This window comes from Suncus etruscus, chromosome 4 (assembly GCF_024139225.1).
Source record: "Suncus etruscus isolate mSunEtr1 chromosome 4, mSunEtr1.pri.cur, whole genome shotgun sequence".
Taxonomy (NCBI): Eukaryota; Metazoa; Chordata; class Mammalia; order Eulipotyphla; family Soricidae; genus Suncus; species Suncus etruscus.
In genome coordinates this window covers 162,597,454-162,617,779 of record NC_064851.1, presented here as the reverse complement: position 1 = coordinate 162,617,779, position 20,326 = coordinate 162,597,454, and the positions used below count along the sequence as shown (strand labels likewise).

General features: G+C 33.9%; 1 non-coding gene across 1 annotated transcript; it reads left to right on the top strand.

Annotated features, from left to right (window-relative positions):
- The first annotated feature begins 19,709 nt into the window (after positions 1-19,709).
- On the top strand, positions 19,710-19,842 carry LOC126007865 (small nucleolar RNA SNORA51). The gene has a single exon (XR_007495342.1). It is a non-coding gene; the product is annotated as a small nucleolar RNA SNORA51 (small nucleolar RNA).
- The last annotated feature ends 484 nt before the right edge of the window (positions 19,843-20,326 follow it).

Here is a 20,326-nt window from a genome sequence, read left to right as displayed (position 1 = left end):
GTGGTGCTAGAACTTTACACGCATAAAAGCCTACCATTAACAGTCTTGTAAATCCTAGTACTTCAAAAATAAAAAATGGGAATGAAAATAATTTTTATTATGCCATACTATTTTATAGTTGAATTGTTGCATATAACACATACCTTATAACTATGTGTTCTTTGAGTTAATTATGATGAAATATTGTTTGCAATTGAAGTAAACCATCTTTCCTTCATCCGTATGGCTGCCTTGTTCTTCTGGGGCTTCTCCACAGAAGGCGAAGTTGGGGAAAAGTAGAAGTAGATGTTTTACACAAGGGGTTAAGAATGTTGAAAATTGGGGCTGGAAAGATAGCATGGAGGTAAGGTGCTTGCCTTACATGCAGAAGGATGGTGGTTTGAATCCCGGCATCCTTTTTGGTCCCCTGAGCCTACCAGGGACATGCATAGAGCCAGGAGTAACCACTGAGTGCTGCCAAGTGTGACCCAAAAACCAAAAAAAAAAAAAAAAAAGAATGTTGAAAATCACAAATAAAGGTCACTGTTTTTTATCATAAGTAGTTTAATCTAAGAAGAGAGCTATTTTAAATTTGGTATTAAATATGTTATTCTAAAGGAAATTGCATACATGAAAAAATGCAAATATTACATGGATTTGGAAAAGTTTCATACAGAATGAATATAATATATAAATTCTCCTATTCTCCTATTATATATATATATAAAACAATGACCTGATATAATTGAAAATGTTAAAGTATTTTTGAAAAAAATATTTTATAGTTTGTTAGAACATGCAACTTCTGATTTTTAAAAATATCAGATTCTATTAATTGTGCCATTAATGAGCAATTTATAAAATATGCACAAGTCACAATTTTGCTGGGATTTGATTTCTAAAAATTAATGTGGAAAACTTTAATGGCCAATTAATTTAAAGACATTGACATCTGTGTCAAAAACTTCATGAAGATTTCTGTCAAATACATTAAGAAAATAAGTTGGTGACACAATCTATTTTATGTCCTAGTAACCATTTGTTTTCACTGTAAAACAAGAATATTAAGGTTAAAAAGAACACTGAAACTAAGGATCTCTGTATTGTGGAGAATGATGAAGTCTTCAGTTTGATGTGGCAAACAATCCTTTTGCTTTCTTATCTCTGTGCCGTAAAAGATACTATGGGTACTATGCAGCATAGATGATCCAACAGGGATATGTGGCTGGTATAAAGTCAGTGACAGATCTAATTGCTGCTTGGCTCATCAGAGTGTGACTGTGGAAACTAGAAGCAACAGTTCAAACAGAAGCAGTATACTTCAGCCTCGTCTTATCTAGGAATCCTTTTAATGCTTTATCGTTCGTACAACCATAATGTGATTTAATAATTATACTGAGTTACTAATTAGGAGATGACTCCACTTTTTTGGATATGACAGTGAGTTTAGATGTGCAACACATATTCTCAGAAGGTGTTTTTAAATTAAGTAGGACCTAAGGTGGGGCAAAAAAAGGGCACTGTTAGAGCTCCTGATTAATTCATCCTATGTGACACTAAAGATTTACTTCCTTTTGTAAGGAAATCCTGAGCAATGTAGTATGTGAATATTTAGTGATTTGCTCAGAAGTAATGAAGTACTTTAATTGTTCATTTTCCTAAACTTTTCATTTATTATAATTAATCCATAACAGCTAATTTTCAACTTCATATGAAGATTTCTGAATACAGTGATGATAGGCTGATTCAAAAAATGAAATGTATGATAATTATATGATTATTACTGAGATATTGTCATAACTGAATTTATTTAGATGAATAAAAAATAACTACCATAGTTTTTTTCAGTTTTTTAAAAACTAAAAGTCAGCAGGACTGATAGCACTGCAGTAGGACATTTGCCTTTTAGACAGCTGGCCCTCAGAACCTACCCAGTTTCTATCCCTGGCTCCTCCTGTCAGGAGCAATTTCTGAGCGCAGAGCCAGGAGTAACCTCTGAGTGCCCCAACACTTCCCCCCAAAACACTATCTAAAAGTGAAAAAAAGTGGTTTAAGAAAATAATCACATTTATTTCTAGTCAATAAAATAACTGCATAGCTAAATTAAAGTGGAAGAGTAAGTGCATTTTACAAATGGAAGCAATGCTTTGAATTTTGGAATTGATTCATTCTCCACCTTCAAGTCACCACCTCTTTTCTTTCCTAAGAACTTTGTGAATAATAGATGGGTCGCAAGATATTGGCAAATTCCACCTCTAGAAACATTGTAGTTCTGTAGTTTCATGATTAATTCCAGTTTCTTTATGTACAAAATAGACATACCAATATATGTTAGAAAAATGTTCTTAGTACCTAGTAAACAAGAACTCAATATCTGGTTCTAAACACTATCATTCTCTCTTTCCTTATGTTTTATCTTCTTTGCTTTTTGATGTCTCCTTTATACATTCTTTTCTTCTTTTTTTTATAATATAATTTTTATTTTGATCATAGTGGTTTACATGTTGACAATAATATTTTAGTTAAATATTTACATAACATCAGGGGGGATTCCCATCACCAAATTGTCTTCCCTTCACCTCTGTTTTTGTCATATCTCCCATATCCACTTACCTCACCCCCAGGGCTGCTAGAATATGTGGTCCCCTATGTACCTATCCTACCACATAGTAGTCTTGCATCTGATTGGTCTAGGTGTCTCCCTAATTTCCCCCTCTAACTGGGAGGTAGGCCTAGCTAGTTAAGTTTGCGTGGTTTGATCTGAAGAAGAGAAAAGTAGTAAACTGGGGTAAAAGTCTAATACTCCAAAAGTGGGCAGAGTCCTTCTAGAGGCTCTCATCATCGATTTGGGGGGCGATGGAGAAAAAAGAAAACGAAACATTCCATCAGTACAAAACAAAACAAAACAAAACGAAACAAAACAAAAATGTCCATTATCCAGTGAGGACTCCAACAATAATGGTAAGCACCACACATGCACAAAACAAAAACAAAAACAAAAAACAAACAAACAAAACAAAGCAAAAAAAAAAAAAGAGCAAAAACCGCCATGGTCTTGATATAAGAAACATGACTTAGCCCATAAAGAAAAAAAAGAAAAGAGGAGAAAAAACTAGGAATATCTGGGGACAACAGCTTCAATAACCACACCTACACAGAGAAATCGATCAAAAAATAGTTATGTAAGTAAAAATAATAGTAGTAATAATAAATGAAGATACAAAATAATATATAATAAGTAAACAATGCTTTGTGCTTTTTTTTTCCCCTCCTGCCTTGGCACAGTAAATGTTGGGGTCATTCGAAAAGGAATTCACTTGGCCTAAGAGTTATGAGTTTCTTCCTTCCTTCCTTCCTTCCTTCCTTCCTTCTCTTCCTTCCCTTCCTCCTCTTCCTCCTCCTCCTCCTCCCTCTCTCTCTTTTGGTTTTTGGGCCACACCTAGTAACACTCAGGGTTTACTCCTGGCTATGTGCTCAGAAATAGCTCCTGGCTTGGAGGATCATATGGGATTGAATAACAATCTGTCCTAGGTCAGCTGTGTGCAAGACAAATGCCCTACCGCTGTGCCACTGCTCCGGCCCTTCTCTTTCTTTCTTTTTCTTTCTTTCTTTCTTTCTTTCTTTCTTTCTTTCTTTCTTTCTTTCTTTCTTTCTTTCTTTCTTTCTTTCTTTCTTTCTTTCTTTCTTTCTTTCTTTCTTTCTTTCTTTCTTTCTTTCTTCTTCCTTCCTTCCTTCCTTCCTTCCTCCTTCCTTCCTTCCTTCCTTCCTTCCTTCCTTCCTTCCTTTCTTCTTTCTTTCTTTCTTCTTTCTTTCTTTCTTTCTTTCTTTCTTTCTTTCTTTCTTTCTTTCTTTCTTTCTTTCTTTCTTTCTTTCTTTCTTTCTTTCTTTCTTTCTTTCTTTCTTTCTATAATGATTTTATTTATAAGTAGTTAAACTAGTAAGGAGTAGAGAGGTATCTTTTAAACCTGTTTAGTTGTATTATTTTATCTGGATATATTTTCCTAGATATACTCAGAAATTTAGATCAATTTCTATCATTTTTTCAGAAGTTTATTCTCTGGTATGATAACTGAGAATAAGTTAAGAACTTAAAGTGATAGGAGTATTGCTTTTTATTTTATTCTTTTTAAATTTTCTCTACGTATGTACTTTATTGTGTACTTATCATATAAAAATACCTGTTCTAAGCTGGTTAACACTAAATGCTATATTTGCCTATGATAAAGTAAATACCTTTAAATAATATGGATAAATGTAAGCAAGTATAATTTTACTTCGACAATAGCTACATCAATCAAGACTGTTGCAGACTGTGTCACTAAATAAGAGAGCTGCATTTTTGTACTACTCTATATTTTAATTTTTGTTTTCTCTGTTTAGAGTATGTTATTAGGAGCTAGTAAAGACCAGTTGCTCTCACCAACTATAGTGATGAACTACCACTAATGAAATGCTTGCTCACAAGGAGGAGGTACTGAAAAGCTATTTCCCATTGTGGTGTACCCCAAGACCCGCCCATATCTGGGAGGGGTCTTGGGAACCGGATAATAGGTGTAACTACCTGCAAGACCTCCCATTTCTGGGAGGGGTCTGGAAAAGGATAGATAAACCTCTGAGCCAGGGGATTCGGCCCTTTTGCCCTTTGGCCGTTTCTCTCTTGGCCCGGCTTGGCTTCCTGGCTTTTGGATCTTTGGGCCGCATGGAGCCCAAAGGGAAGATGGCTAACAGGAGCTAAGATGCAGGGCTAGCAAAATATAGCTGTGCTTAAAAGGTTGACATAGGCCACACACCTGTGGTGGCAAGGGCATGAATAGAGATGATTCTTCCTGATGGCTGCGTGTGAGTGATTTCGCCTTTCACCTGGGCCTGGAACTCGCCGGCTGCATGGAGGTTGCAGAGCCATGTGGGCTGGATGGCATCCTCCACCATCCAGCCCCATCATTAATTATTTGATGCAACATACCATTAGTCACAGAAAATACAGACTTTTGAATAGTACTGTTTCCTTTTAGATCATTATGCCAAATTAATAATATAGATTTAAAACTGTGCCTGCTGTGCTTGATTATTCCATTTCAAGAATGAATGTTATAATTTACCTTCTTTTGTGAATGGCCTACAGCTTTATTCACTGAGGACTGAACACACTGTAGAAAACTAGTAATGTGTTTTTATTACCCAGTACAAACTAAAAAAACTCAGCGTGTTTTATGGAATTAAGTAAATCACCTCTCACCAGCATCAAAACAAATTATTTTAAAATCAAACAAAAGAAACTTGGACTACCAATTCAATGATTTCTTAGTCTCAGATAAACCCACATAAAATACATGTATAAGACTTATTTTCTCTGCTTGACTCTCCACTTATCTTGAATGATCCACACCAATAGAAATTCTATCAAAGAACTACAACCATTGGCACTTTTTAGACTCCATGGTTAGTGTCTCTCAATCTCCAGTTGATGAGAATTGCTTATTTACCAGAGAGACTGCAGTAATTGGCTATCTCTGAATTCATCAAAAAGGGGAAAGTCATCTTCAAGGATGAAACACCAAATGACTAAGCAAGTGGAAGCAAAGACAAACAAATGGGCTACATTAAACTGAGAAGTTTCTGCACCTCAAAGGATATGTGACGAGGCTATAAAACATTCCACAGAATAGGAGAAAGTAATCACCCACTAACTATCCAGTACAGATATATGTAAGACACTTATTGACATTAACAAGAAAAAAAAAACTTTGTCTGCCCCAAAATGGGAATGGATGAAGAGACAAAAAAAAAAAAAAAATACAGATGGCCAAAAGGCAATTGAAAAAAATGTTCTACATCATTAATTATCAGGTACATGTAAATCAAAACAATAATGAGATATCATCTAACACCACAGAGACTGGAACATATCACAAAGAACAAGGATAATTAGTGCTGAGGTGGATCTGGGGAGAAAGAGACTGTCATTAACTGCTGGTGGGAATGTCAATTGGTTTAGCCTTTTTGGAAAATAATTGCAGCTTTTATCTTACTAAGTCCATCTAACTCTCTTTTAGTTTTGTGCTTTTTCCCCTAACTTTTATGTAAAATTATTCCAATTTTTTCATCTTTATTCTTGAATGTAACTAGAATTTAGTGTGGCACTATTACTGAGTATTTTTTATTATGTTCTATAGATTTTTTTTAGTATAAAATACTCACTTGTCAGAGACTTTAAGATATTTTTTATTTTTCTATTGGTTTCCTCTTTTTGGTCTTTGAACTGAGGCTTTATATTTTAATTTCTAAAGAATTAAGATGCTTGAGAGCTATTTTATTATTTAGGTCTAAGTCATTGGATTCTGATTAAATTGTCTAGGGTTATATTTTCCACTTTGACATTGTTACCATTTACACAGTGTGCCTAAGAAAAAGAGTTTTCTGAACATTAAAAAGTTCCCCTTTTGAAAAATGTAAGGCTTCGTATTTGCCTATAGCTCAGGGCTTGTGTTCAAGTTTATTGACTATTTAAAGTCAACTATTACATGCCATTATCTTATGCTGTACTAGCTGTTAGATCTAAGTATGGAGTTGAACTTCATAAACAATAGACATTTATCACAATTACGCAGGCTAGAAGTCTGAGTTCAGTTGCAAGCTTGATTATACAAGCTGGCAGCTTCTACCCTGACTTAATAAGGAAGATGGCATCAACAAGCTTTTTGACCTCTTTATAAGTGAATGGATTTTGCTTTTGCTTTTTTGGGGGCCAAACTGGTAGTGGTCTGTGCTCAGAAATTGCTCCTGGTAGGCTTGGGGTCCTATGGGATGACAGGGATTGCACTTGAATTAGTTCTGAATTGCCATAGTTCTGCCACCATGTGCAAAGCAAACATCCTACCCACTGTGCTATTATTGTTCTGGCCCCCAAGTGAATGGATTTCATCTATAAGGGTTCACTCTCATGACCTAATTTTTTTTTTTTGAGTTTTGGGCCACACTCAGTGACTTTCAGAGGTTAGTCCTGGTTATGTGCTCAGAAATAGCTCCTGGCTTGGGGGACCATATGGGGTTGCACAAGGCAGATGCTTTACCGTTTGTGCCACTGCTCCAGCCCCTAATGACCTAATTTCTTATCAAGTACCCACCTCTAGCTCTATTATGGCATATTAGGAATTTTATACACTATTTTGGGGATACACCAACATTCATCCCATTGCAAACTTTTGTCTTCTAGAACTGGGAAAGACAGGAAGGAGTAATATTTTAGTCTACTAATGTTAGTCATGGTACAGTATTTTAAGAATTTAATAGTTTAGCTACATATATGACTATTATTGTATATACAGATTTATGAAGCTAATAATTTTATAAATTGTAAATTTTACTATTTAATACCCCAGTTTTATTTCCTTCAATCCTTTAAAACTTTTTTTTTCCTTTAAGACTTAAATTATACCTTGTCCAACATTTTCTATTTGGATATTTTACTTCATCCCTTTTCATAGCTGTTTCTTGTTAATATAAATTGTTACCTTCTTTTAATTATATCAAAATCTAGTGAGCATTGCATTTTAATTGAAGAATTCAAGTACTTTGCATGGTAAATGATAAGCTTTAGCGTTTTGAACTGTTATTTTAACTGTTATTTAGTTTAATTAGTAGTGTTTTGTACATTTTTTCTCATCATAGTTGAACTAGTTTTAATTCTTTATCTTAAGGCCTCTAAGGATGTTTGCAGCTAATACTGAATCTCCTCCAGTCTCAATTTCTAATAATAGTTATATATTAGATATCCTAAACTCCACTCATACTAATCTTTTTCTTCTCATTATAGTATTTTCTCTTTATTTTGTGTGTTGAGTGTGTGCTTACTTGGATTTTTTTCATACTGTTTCTCAAGTGATTATGATGTTCTTTACTTTTTATTTGTTTAAAATAATCGTTCTTTGAAGTTTCAGCAAAGCACCGAACTTTAAGAACAGTGAAATATTTGAATATTTCTTAAGAATGTCCTTGCTTTAAATGTTCATATTAGCATCTTTATCATTAAAATGATTCCTAAATTTCTAACAACCATTTTTACAAAACAAAAATGACTCTCCATCCTCCTCCTCAAATCTATATTGTTTAAGTAAACAAAAGCTTATTCAAGTTGCACCCGAGGCTTCTATTTTCCTCATAAGGTTTGATTCCGTTCTCCCACCTCTCCCTAGTGATCTCTATGGTTCAATCACTTTTCTATATGTACTCAGCATGTTCCTAGACAAGCATAGTTGAATAGCTGTGATGTTATTTTTCTCTGTTGGATTCCTGGTGTTTAGATCATTGTCACTCTAAATTGGCATTACTGTATGGTAAACAATGGTGTTATGAACAAAAGTACAAAAGGTAACTGCTATAGAATCAAGCAGATTTTCAAGAATTTGAATAGAGACTTCGATTAAAAGTTTTCCATCTCCTTCATTTCTCTTACATCTTGAGCTATAGTTCCTTTCCTTCTAGGCATCAGATGAATAATGGAAGCCTAGAAAAAGTGAACTATGGTAACAATGAGAAACAATAGCATTTCCCCAAAGAACATTAAAGACATTGCAAGCCTCTACTTTTATCTTCCTTCCCTAGAGTTGATTATCAGGACATGACCCCAATTGTTGGGATAACAGTTTTCAGTCAGACTCTCCAAAACCAAACTCAACTTTCTCTTTTGAATATTTAAAATTTTAGATAATTGGTAGGAGATCATCTTCTCTCCCTGTTTTGCATCAAAAGTGATTAGACTTTTTAATAGAGCAAAATGCTTAGTTTTCAAAGAAAATACATTGTGCTATATTTCAAGTATATATGTGTACAGTGAGCTGATTAGTTTCTCCAATTGGCCTGCTAATTACTCACTTCTAGATGTAAAACAAGAATTCATTTGCTTTGTTTTATAAATATTGGACATTTATGTGTACACTGAGATTGTAAATTTTTAAATCAAATGCATTACAAGTTATATTGTTATTGAACTTACCATTTTATTTTTAAGGAAGAATAAATAAACTTGGCTGGAAAGGTAGCATAATAGTGGATAAGTTTCTTACATTATATGAAGCCTTCCTGGGTTTGATCCCTGGCACCAAAGAGGGTCCCATAAGTTCCTTCAGGAATGATCTTTGAGCAAGAACCAGAAATAAGTTATGAGTATTTCTGGATGTTGCATTAAAAACAAATAGGGGGATAAAAAATAGATTTTAATAGTTTTGAAGTAGATCTGAAAGTACATTGTCTTTAGAGTTGCAAAGTCCTTACACATTCCAATCTAATTAGCAAGTTAAACTTACATTTCAGAGTATTTTATAAAGAATTGAATTTAATTATTAGCATTCTTGAGTTTTAATAAAAGAAGTGAAGTGGCTGCATAAAAATTTAATCTTTGTCAGCTTTGGTTGGACTTCTAATTATAGAATAGCCTCCTCTGTGTCAAAGAATATTGTCCTCTTATATTGTTAAAATGTTAATTGGTTTTATTCTGTAATACTCTTCATTTTATTATCTTGACTTTTCTCCATCCAATCAGTTTGTCATCATGAAAATGCTGGAAATAAGGGTGGAGGGAGGACAACACTGGTGGCGGGAATGCCCCTAATTCAATGTACCTAAAATATTACAGTGAGAGATTTGTAACCCACTTTGATCAAAATAAAAATTATTTAATTAAAAATATTCTTGAAATGTGTATGGCAATGTATTTTAAAAAATTCAATTAATTTGTATGTTTCATTATAAAAAGTTTAGTTAAGAAAATAAGAGTTCTGTATTAGCAGTTATGTCAACTACATAATGCATTTTCTTTAAATTAATTTTAAAAAAAGAAAGGAAAAGTTCTGATAGTGAGCATGGATGCAAGCCATGCAACAGAGCAATGAGATAGGCCCAACAACAAAGGGGCTTATGGTTGGTGCAGATTGGTGATAAGAGCGGGCACAGGCTATGAAGTAGACCATTGAGAGAGGCTCCAACAAGAAAAGGTCTTGTGACCTAACCATTCGCACATCAGAGACCACACATATTGTAAATATGTGCTGCAAGGAACAATGGCATACAGTTGCCTTTTCTGCATTGTTTCTGGGCCCCAGTTAGGAATTATGTGGCTGAATCATATGAAACACCCCTAGGAATTATGTGGCCAAATCATGGAAATTCAGTTTCTACTTTTTTCAGTAATGTCCATGTTGTGAATGAATCCAGCTTGGCCTGCGATTGTGTTTTGGGATGTCTTTTTATTATATCTCAATATCTGCACTAGTGACATATTTCTTCAGGTATTTCACATTATCTTGGTTAAAACTTGTGAGGGTTAATTATTTTTTTTGAGAGTTCGAGAATTTATTCATTTCTACCCAGTTCTCTCATTTTGTGGCATAAAGATTATCAAAGTAATATCCGATAAACCTTTGAATTTCTGGGTTATCTATTGTGATATTCCCCTTTCATTTCGTATTTGGTTTATTAGGTTCTCTCTTTGTGAATTTTGCTAGTGGTTTGATAATCTTGTTTATTTTTTTTTTAAAGAACAAACTCTTGCTTTCATTGATATATTGAATTGTTTTTTTATTTTTTATTTTCCAGTACATTAAATCTGCTCTAAGTATTTTTCATTTCCTTCCTCCTGACTGCTTTCCTATTTTGTTGGTCATTTTCCAATTTCCTCTGGTGTGCCATTACGTTATTTTTGTAAGCTCTTTCTTCTTTCCTGAAAAATGCTTGCAAAACTATATGAATTTACTTCTTAATACTTTTTTGCTATCTTTCATAAATTCTGATACTTCATGTTTTTATTCTTGTTTGTTCTCAGGTATTGTTTATTGTCTTCTTTGATTTTCTCCTTTCCTCACTGGTTGTTCAATAGTTATTAGTTTAATTTTCAGGTGTTATAGTTGTTTCTCTGTTTCTGTTTGAAATTTACTTCTATTTTCAGTGCATCATGATCAGAGAAGATAGCTGATACAATTTCTATCCTCTTGGTTTTATGGAGATAGGATTTGTGGTCCAGTATGTGATCTATCTTAGAGAATGTACCATGTGCGTTAGATATTGGTGTGTATTGAACTTTTGGGGTATGAAAACCCTACATATACTTATTTTATATATACATATATATTTACTAAGTCCCTTTCTTTTTCCTTCAAAGACAGTATATCCTTGTTGATTTTTAGCCTGTTGTTTGATATATCAAGATAATAAAGAACACTATTGAAGCCTCTGATTACTACTGTGCTGCTATCAGTGTGTTTCTTTAAGTTTACTAGCAGTTAATTGTTTTTCTGGACCCTATATATGTACATATTTTAGATGTGTTATTTCTTACAGATATACATATACTTTTATTATTAAAATAATAATATATAATGTATAATAGTAAGAATGTCTCATAATATGTTTGAGCCTGTTTTCTATCTAGTCTGATATTAGTATAACCACCCCAACCTTTTTTTTTTGCTTAAAGGATTTTCTCCAACCTTTGATTTTGAGTTTGTGCTTGCTGCTCAAATGTGTTTCTTGCAGGCAACAAAATGTTGAATTCAATTTTCTGAGCCATTTTGCCACTCTGTGTCTCTTAATTGGAACATCTAGTCAGTTGACATTGAGAGAAATGATTGTCATGTTATTGTATGCCATCTTTTGTAAAAGTTTGTTTTGTTTTGGGATTTACCTTGCCTTAAAGTACCCTATTTGGCTTTTGTATTAAAGTTTGATTTTGAGTTTAAAAAGATGCTGAATTGCTGTTTATCCATAAAGCAGTTTATCTTCCTTCAAACTTGAATGAGTAGTAGTTAGGATGGATGAGTAATCTGGTAAGACAATTGTTCACTGATATTTTTCATTATATCATACTGTATATGATACCACATATCACTCTGTCAGACTTCCCAATGCCTTTGAGCCTGGAGGTTTGCTTGTGATAAATCTGCTGTAAATATTAAAAAATGCTTCATTGTATGTGTTTTCTTTTTTTAATTATCTTTATTTAAACACCATGATTACAAACATGATTGCAGTTGTATAATTACAGTCATGTAAAGAACACCCCCCTACACCAGTGCAAGATTCCCACCACCAATTTCCCAGATCTCCCTCCTCCCCACCCCACCCACATTGTACTCGAGATAGGTTTTCTACTTCCCTCATTCATTCACATTGTTATGATAGTTCTCAGTGTAGTTATTTCTCTAACTGCACTCATCACTCTATGTGGTGATTTTTTTTTTGTTTTGTTTTTGGGCCACACCCGGTGATGCTCAGGAGTTACTCTGGCTATGCACTCAGAAATCACTCCTGGCATGGGGGACCATATGGGACTCCAGGGTGTTGAACCACAGTCCATTTTAGGCTAATGTGGGCAAGGCAGATGCCATACAACTCTGGCCTTGAGATTAAACATTTTTGAAATTCATATGAAATATTAAACCTCCTCATATAGCTAAAGCAATACTTGGGAAAAAGAAAATGGAAGGCTAACATTTCCCAATGTCAAACAGTACTAACACATAGTAGTAATTAAATAGCATGGCATTGAATAAAGGCAGACTCTCAGATGTTTGGAATAGAACTTAATATCCTGACAGATCTTCAGGTAGATGAAAAGTTCATTTTTATAAAGTAGTAAAATAATGTGGAGCTAGGAAAGCCTCTTTACCAAGTGGTGCTGGGAAACCTAGACAGCTAGGTCTGAGCTCAGATCTCTTTTATTTATTTATTTATTTATTTTTGGTTTTTAGGCCACAGTTTAATATAGTTTAGATGTCATTGCTTCACATGTAAAACTAAAAAAATAACAATTTTTGTCTATTTTTTAATATAATTTTTATTTTGATCATAGTGGCTTACATATTATTGACAATAATATTTTAGGTACATATTTACATAAAATCAGGGGGATTCCCATCACCGATTTGTCTTCCCTACACCCCCGTTTTCGTCCTACCTCCCATATCCTCCTCCCTCCTGCTAGAATATGTGGTCCCCTCTGTACCTAGCTTACTACTTAATAGTCTTGCTCTTGGTGCCTCCCTTTTTTCCCCCTCTAACTGGGAGGCAGGACTAGATAGTTCAAGTTATGTGGTTTTGTTTGAAGAAGAGAAAAGTAATAAACTGGGGTAAAAGTCTAATATGCCGAAAATGGGCAGAATCCTTCTAGAGGCTTTCATCATTGGTTTGAGAGACGAAGGAGAAAAAGAAGCTGAAACACCCCAACAGTACAAAAAGAAGTGTCAAATATCCAGTGAGCACTCCAACAATAACAATAAGCACCACAAAAAAAGCTATCGTCTTGAGATAAAAACATGGTAGAGCACATAAAGAAAGAAAAGAAAAAAAATATATAAATGGGGACAACAACTTCAATAACTAGACCAAAACAAAGAAATCAACAAAAAGTAGATAGGTAAATAAAAATAATAATAATAATAAATGAAGATAAAAAATAATATATAAAAAATAAAAAATGTTTTGTGCTTTTTGCCTTCTTTTTTTCCCTCCTGCACTGGCACAGTAAATATTGGGGTCATTCGAAAAGGAATTCACTTGGCCTAAGAGATAATGGGGTTTCTCCACCATTGGAGTATATTGTCATGGGATTAACTATAGACTCCATTCAGGTTCATTTACTCCTCCTGGTGGTTGCTTTCGTGGTGTTTGGAAGACTTCTGCTTCTTTGTCTTATTTTATATTTTGTCCCTCTGACAAATATAAAAGAAATAACAAGTTTCTTTGCATTATTTTATATTTTGTCCCTCTGACTTTTAAAAATACTTTGAAATAGGAAAAATAAAGCAATATTTTAAGGATTGAATTAGCATCCTTTTCAGTTTCTAAGTAATGAATATGTGATAGAAATATAAAGATTAAGAATGTTAGAAGATAAATTATGTCAAAAATTTTTTAAATCCCCTCATATTTATCAAATTCATATAAATGTTATCCTAATCTTAGCTGTCTTTTTAACAAAAGTTTCATTTTCTCAAAACACTTTGTTTCTACCCTTAAAGTTTTCAGTTAGGTACTTATATTGTTAATAAAAGGAGGAAAGGTCTAATTAGAAATAAAATTTGGGAGGACTGAAATCCACCTTATTGGAAATATATTCATAGGCAGTTTAATATATTTGTTGTTTCTTCTTATCAGTTTATTTGTTTAATTTTTGAAAACATTAGAATTTTTTCTTAAAAATATTTTTTATTGGGCCCGGAGAGATAGCACCTAAGGTGTTTGGTTCGAATCCCGGTGTCCCATATGGTCCCCCGTGCCTGCCAGGAGCTATTTCTGAGCAGACAGCCAGGAGTAACCCCTGAGCACCGCCGGGTGTGGCCCCCCCAAAAAAACAAAAAACAAACAAAAAATGTTTTTTATTACCTTTTAGATAATATGGTTTACAGCTGTGATAAAATTTTAATGAACTTCACTAACACCAAAAAGCCCATTACCCTCTTTATGTTTTCTTGGTAATCCAAGTTCAAGTCTTTGTCATTGCTTGCTACAGTCTACCAAAAACCCTTGTTATGCCTCACTGTAGAAGTGAGTGAGATTGGGGTTGGAGAGATAGCATGGCAGTAAGGCGTTTGCCTTTTATGCAGAAGGTCAGTGGTTCAAATCTCGGTATCCCATATGGTCCCTGAGTCTGTAAGGAGTGATTTCTGAGCATAGAGCCAGGAATAACCCCTGAGTGCCACCGGGTGGGTGTGACCCAAAAACCAAAAACCAAAAACCAAAAAAAAAAAAAATAGTGAGATCATTTAATATTTGTTTCCTTCCTCAGACTTATATCACTTAACATGACACCACTAGTTCTACCCATGTTGCAGCCAACAACATGATTATTTGATTTCTCAGTTTTTTCAAAGCTACATAATATTTCATAGTACCTATATATTAAAAATTTTTATTCATCTATCATTGAACATATGCTCTTTTTCCATATCCTGGCTATTGTACTGGAGCACTATAATGAGCAATTATTATTTTCAAATGTTTTTTTTGTTGTTGTTTTGGCAGTAAATTTTAAGTAAAGAAGTGCCTGGTCATATGTTCTAATTTTTTTAAGCATCCTCATTTTAGGCAAGATGAGCAATCACATCAATGAAGAAGGAATATGTATGGTCAGCAGGCACTTGAAAAAGTTATCACCATCAGTAAGTATTAGATAAATTGAAATGAAAACAGCAAGATACCATCTCACAACAGGAAGATGCCATCTCTTACCAGTGATGACAGTATATGATAAAAAAGTGAAAGTAGCATGTTTTTGTGTGAGTGCAACTGAAAAAAGACTCACTAATTGTTGGTGTGAATGAGTTTTGGTTCAGCCTCTATTGAGAACAATATGAACTTTTCTTCAGCAGCCTTTTTGTACAGTCCAGACCTTTATGACACTGAATGATTAAAGCAATTGTGAGGACTATCTATTTTACCCAGTTCAGCAATTGAAATGCTGATTTCCTCTAGATACATCTCCCATCATACCTAGAAATAAGTTTAACCAAATATAAAGGTTCACTTCACTATAGCCTTATTAAATTGATGCATAAAATTTACTGTCAAAATAATATACTTACATTGGGATTGCAAAATGTACAAAAAAGGCATTTTCTTCCCATAAAACTCTAAATAAGTAAGTAAACAAATGCAATATTTCCAAAGTATACCCTGGTAAAAAAAAAAAAACAAAAAACAAAAAAAAAACTTCCTTTTTTTCCCTCATATCAAGCTATTCTCACAGAGCAATATATGTGAATGCTATATATAATATTCAAGGTATAATTCTTATTTTTGTACATGTTCATATGTGTCTTTTCTATAGAAGATATATTTTTAAATTGCAATGTGTTTTGCCAATTATTTGGTAGATAATTAAATACTTTTATAGATGAATTATTTCCACTTTTGTTATCAGAAATTACCACAAATTGTTTATCTATTTTTACAAGTGTAGAATAAATTAAAATTATTGCTGAATACAATGCTGATTTTTTAAAAATTTTCAGATTGCTTTCAATAGGTTTGTGCTATCTGACACAACTATCAATAAGAAATGCACTGAATATACCACCGTCCAGCACTCACACTCCTTTTAAGTCCTTTAATGTAAAGTTGTTTCTTTTGTTTTGATTAATATGATAACAAAAGGATAGAATCTAAACATAATTTTAATTTGCATTCCTAATTTTTTTCTTTTCTTTTTTTTTCTATGGGGTGTTGAGCAGCATCTGCCTGGGAGCACTCTTCTTTTTTAGCTTGTCACTCTGCAAGGCAGAGACAGGGAAATGCTTGTCATGAGTTGACAGTCTAATGAAGAACATCACTGAACCAGGGACTTTCATCTCCCAGCTAGGCCTCTGTCAGGGTACCCTATTGTAATGGCTACAGTGGCATGCTCTACAGCAGTCTTTGGTTTGGACTATTTGAGGTTTGAGTTAGACTCTTACCTGTATGGTTGGAGGTTAGATGGAGGCCAGAAGTCTCCCAATTTTTATCTTCACATTCTACAGAGTGTTGAGGAAAGGTTCTGTAGAATCCTGCAAGTTGGTTTCGGAAATGATCTCATTCCCACCCAATCCTTTTTTATTTTTATTATTGTAGGTTCCACACTGGGTCGTGGTGCTTGTGGACCACCCAGGTACTATCCTGTAGTGCTGGGGGTAGAAATTGTTGGCCAAAATAAAACCCAGGGCTTTATGAATGCAACCATTATCTTATTTGAGCTCTTTATATTTTAATTTAATATTTTGTGGGCAAAATTTCCTAGATAAAAATCTGGGAATATGAAGGAAAATGGCAGAGATTTATGGGTGTAAAAAGAATGAAGTAAGGTAATGAAGAATTCCAGCACAAGAAAGGGCCTTAATAACAAGAGCATAGAAAGGGAAACAAAACAGTTATTTCAGTGCAAACCCCTTAGTTCTTGAAAGCTATATCAGCATTAACAGCAATTTAGCTTACTTTGCTTCAGATGCTTTACTTGCTTACTTCTGCATTTTAATACATAAAATGGTGTGAACCCTTTGTTCAGGGCTGAGAGATGGCAGGCCTACCACCTTGTCCACACAAATAAACTTTTTCGATTTTACTATTGTGTAATTTTATTTACCATTCTAATTATATTTACTTTGCATTATACTGGTTTAAATAACACTGCTCAATTGTAGCTATTGTGTTTTACGTAATATTCACTTATGTATTCACATTTTAATGCTGCCTTTTTAATATCCATAGTTTTATTCTTTTGTAATTGTGTTTATCAGTTTATCTTTCATTTCCCCCACAGAGTTTGTAATCTCTTCATGTAGGTAGCTAAAGCAGTAAATTATTTTAATAATATTTATAATGAAATATTTGATCTAAGATATCACTTCACTATAATTGCATTTTATAAGTATATTTTTCTGTTTATTCTAACTTGTCTAATCTTTTTGTGTCATCTGTAGATCTTTTAATACATATTTTAATTTTTCTAATTGTGATGACAAAGATGATTCTAAAATTATGTGCATCTCATTTTTCTTTATGTTTGTGGTTGCTGATAAAATGTTAATATTAGAAGAGAGAAAATAGAAAGGATACTGACAATTGCAGGAATAGTGGTCCAAAGGGGAGGATGTTCATATTGTTTTTCTATGTGAGTAGTTGAGGTTACAAATAATTTTCTTTATATTCTATTTTTCGTGTGAGTTTCTTTAATGTTCACTCCCTTAACAAATGAATTCAGAAAGCTATAGGTTTTTTTTTAACCTGTACAAAACTTCTATGGGCTCTCAGAGCTTAAAATAATGCTAACCTGACAGTGAATAGGAATCACTCTTGGTGGTGCTTAGGAAACAACATATGGTAGTAGGGAATTGAGCTAAGTTTACCAACACGTGAGGCAAGTGTCTTACTTCCTATTCTAGCTATCTGACCTAAAAAAAGGCTGTTTTATGCAGTTTTTCTAGGTTATATATTTTTCTGAGTTACAATTTTTCTGGGCCACTTTAATTTTTGTTACATCAGGAAAATCAAGTCTAAAACTTTCGTTGCCACTTTATGATTTTACCTAGAGAGCATTTAATTTTGCCTATTAGGATATGTTCCTAACTTTCAGAAAGTTCCCCTCCTATTTCATTGTGTGATCTAAACACATAGCTTTTGACTCCACACTCTCCTCCCCTAATCATTGTTTATTGTTTTTTCTTGTGTAGCCATTATAGCTCTTTTCTTTGCTACTTTTTTCCAAGCTTTATAAAAAATGGAGGTGTTTTTTCCTCCAGTGGTTGGAGTTGGGGTTATTCCTAGCTCTGTGCTCAGGACCATTCTGGAATGTACTATGGGACAGTACGTGGTACTGGGAATGAAATGCTTCAGCACCTTACCCTCTGTGCTATCTCTCTGGACACAACTGGTGATGGGTGGTGTTCTTTACATGACTGAAACCCAAACATAATCATGTATGTAATCAAGGTGTTTAAATAAAATATAAAATAAAATAAAATAAAATAAAGAGTTTTCTTCTTACTTTAGTAGGATTGCAAGGAATGGGAGGAAAAAGAAAGAAACTTCTTCAGTGACTTGTCTTCTTGATGGGTTATCCCTTAATTAGTGTATAATCATTTTTATCTCTTTTTCATTTATTAGCTTGGAGTCAGTTTCATTGAAGTATGAAGAATCTTTCTCTTTTTACACTATTAATATCTTGTCTGATTTTTATTTCAATTTGCTTTGTGACTATTTGGGGGTGCACATTTGTTGGCACTCAGAGTTCAGAAATCATTCCTGGCAGACTCAGGTGGACCATATGGGACAGGGGCATCAAACCCATGTCAGCCACATGCAAGGCGAATACCCTATCTGCTGTGCTATCATTTTAGTCCCAACTTTGAAACTATTTTTTTCCTTTGGAGTTAAAGTAGACCTGTGTAGTAACAAATAGTTTGAGTTTTATTTTTGGTGATTTATCACTTTTGAGTTCAGATCATGTCATAAAACTAATTTTTTAAGTAGGTTTTAAATATGGCTAAGAATTGACTCCAAGGACCAGAGCCATAGTATGGGGTAAGATACTTATCTTGGACTCAACCAACCCATGTTCGATCCATAGCACCCCAGATAAGCACCAGAAGCGTAATTCCTGAGCATAGATCCAGGAGTGACATCTGAGCACTTCCAGGCCAGGTGTGATCCAAAATGAACAAATAAAAAAAGTGATACTAATGGTGGAGTTAAAAGACTAATCATCCATTGCACGTAAACAAATTGATACTGGAAATCATCTCTCTAGGAAGATCCCATTTTAGTTATAGGAAAGGTCAGACCTCGCTGGCAGCAACTGCCTCCAAGCTCCTGTGCCCCACTGCAAAGTTTTGGTATGGTTTCATTCACAGATCAAAACAGTTGTTTTGAGAAGAAAAGAAAAGAAAAGAAAAGAAAAGAAAAGAAAAGAAAATAAAATAAAAGAAAAGAAAAGAAAAGAAAAGAAAAGAAAGGAAAATAAAAGAAAAGAAAAGAAAGAAAAGAAAAGAAAAGAAAAAAAGAAAAGAAAAGAAAAGAAAAGAAAAGAAAAGAAAAGAAAGGAAAGGAAAGGAAAGGAAAGGAAAGGAAGGAAAGGAAAGGAAAGGAAAGGAAAGGAAAGGAAAGGAAAGGAAAGGAAAGGAAAGGAAAAGAAAGAAGAAAAGAAAAGAAAAGAAAAGAAAAGAAAAGAAAAGAAAAGAAAAGAAAAGAAAAGAAAAGAAAAGAAAAGAAAAGGCCTCCCAATGCTTACCACAAGCTGTGCTCTTTACACTGACTGTATAGAAAGAGGAGGTACAGTAAATGCTCCCCATATATACCTCAAACCAGGCCCTTTGCCTGGTCTGTATTGTGAATGGAGGGACAAACAAACAAACAAAAAACAGTTGTTCTGTCACAGCTCATCAGTAGGTTTTTATTGTTTGTTTGTTTTGGTTTTGGGGCCACACCTGGTGACACTCAGGGGTTACTATTGGCTATGGGCTCAGAAATCTCTCCTGGACATATGATCACACAATGGCTCCGGAGAATACTTTAATTCAGATATTTACAGAACAATAACGTCATTTGTATTCTCTGGAGGCGCTTGAATTTCATAGATAAGTCTGATATTTAAAGTCTCCAAGTTCAATCAGCCAACGCCTCTCATTCTCTCAGTTCTTTTTGTTGCTTTCACTCTCCTCCTAGATTAATGTTCTTAGTGAAGAGTAACTTCAGTAAAATATCAATACATTAACTGGCACTGCTATTTTCAGTATATCCAATGTGTTTCCTTGTGAATAAATATGTGCAAGCATATATACATAGAAAAATATATTTTTCATAGGTAAATAGATGAGTAGAAAAACAAAGG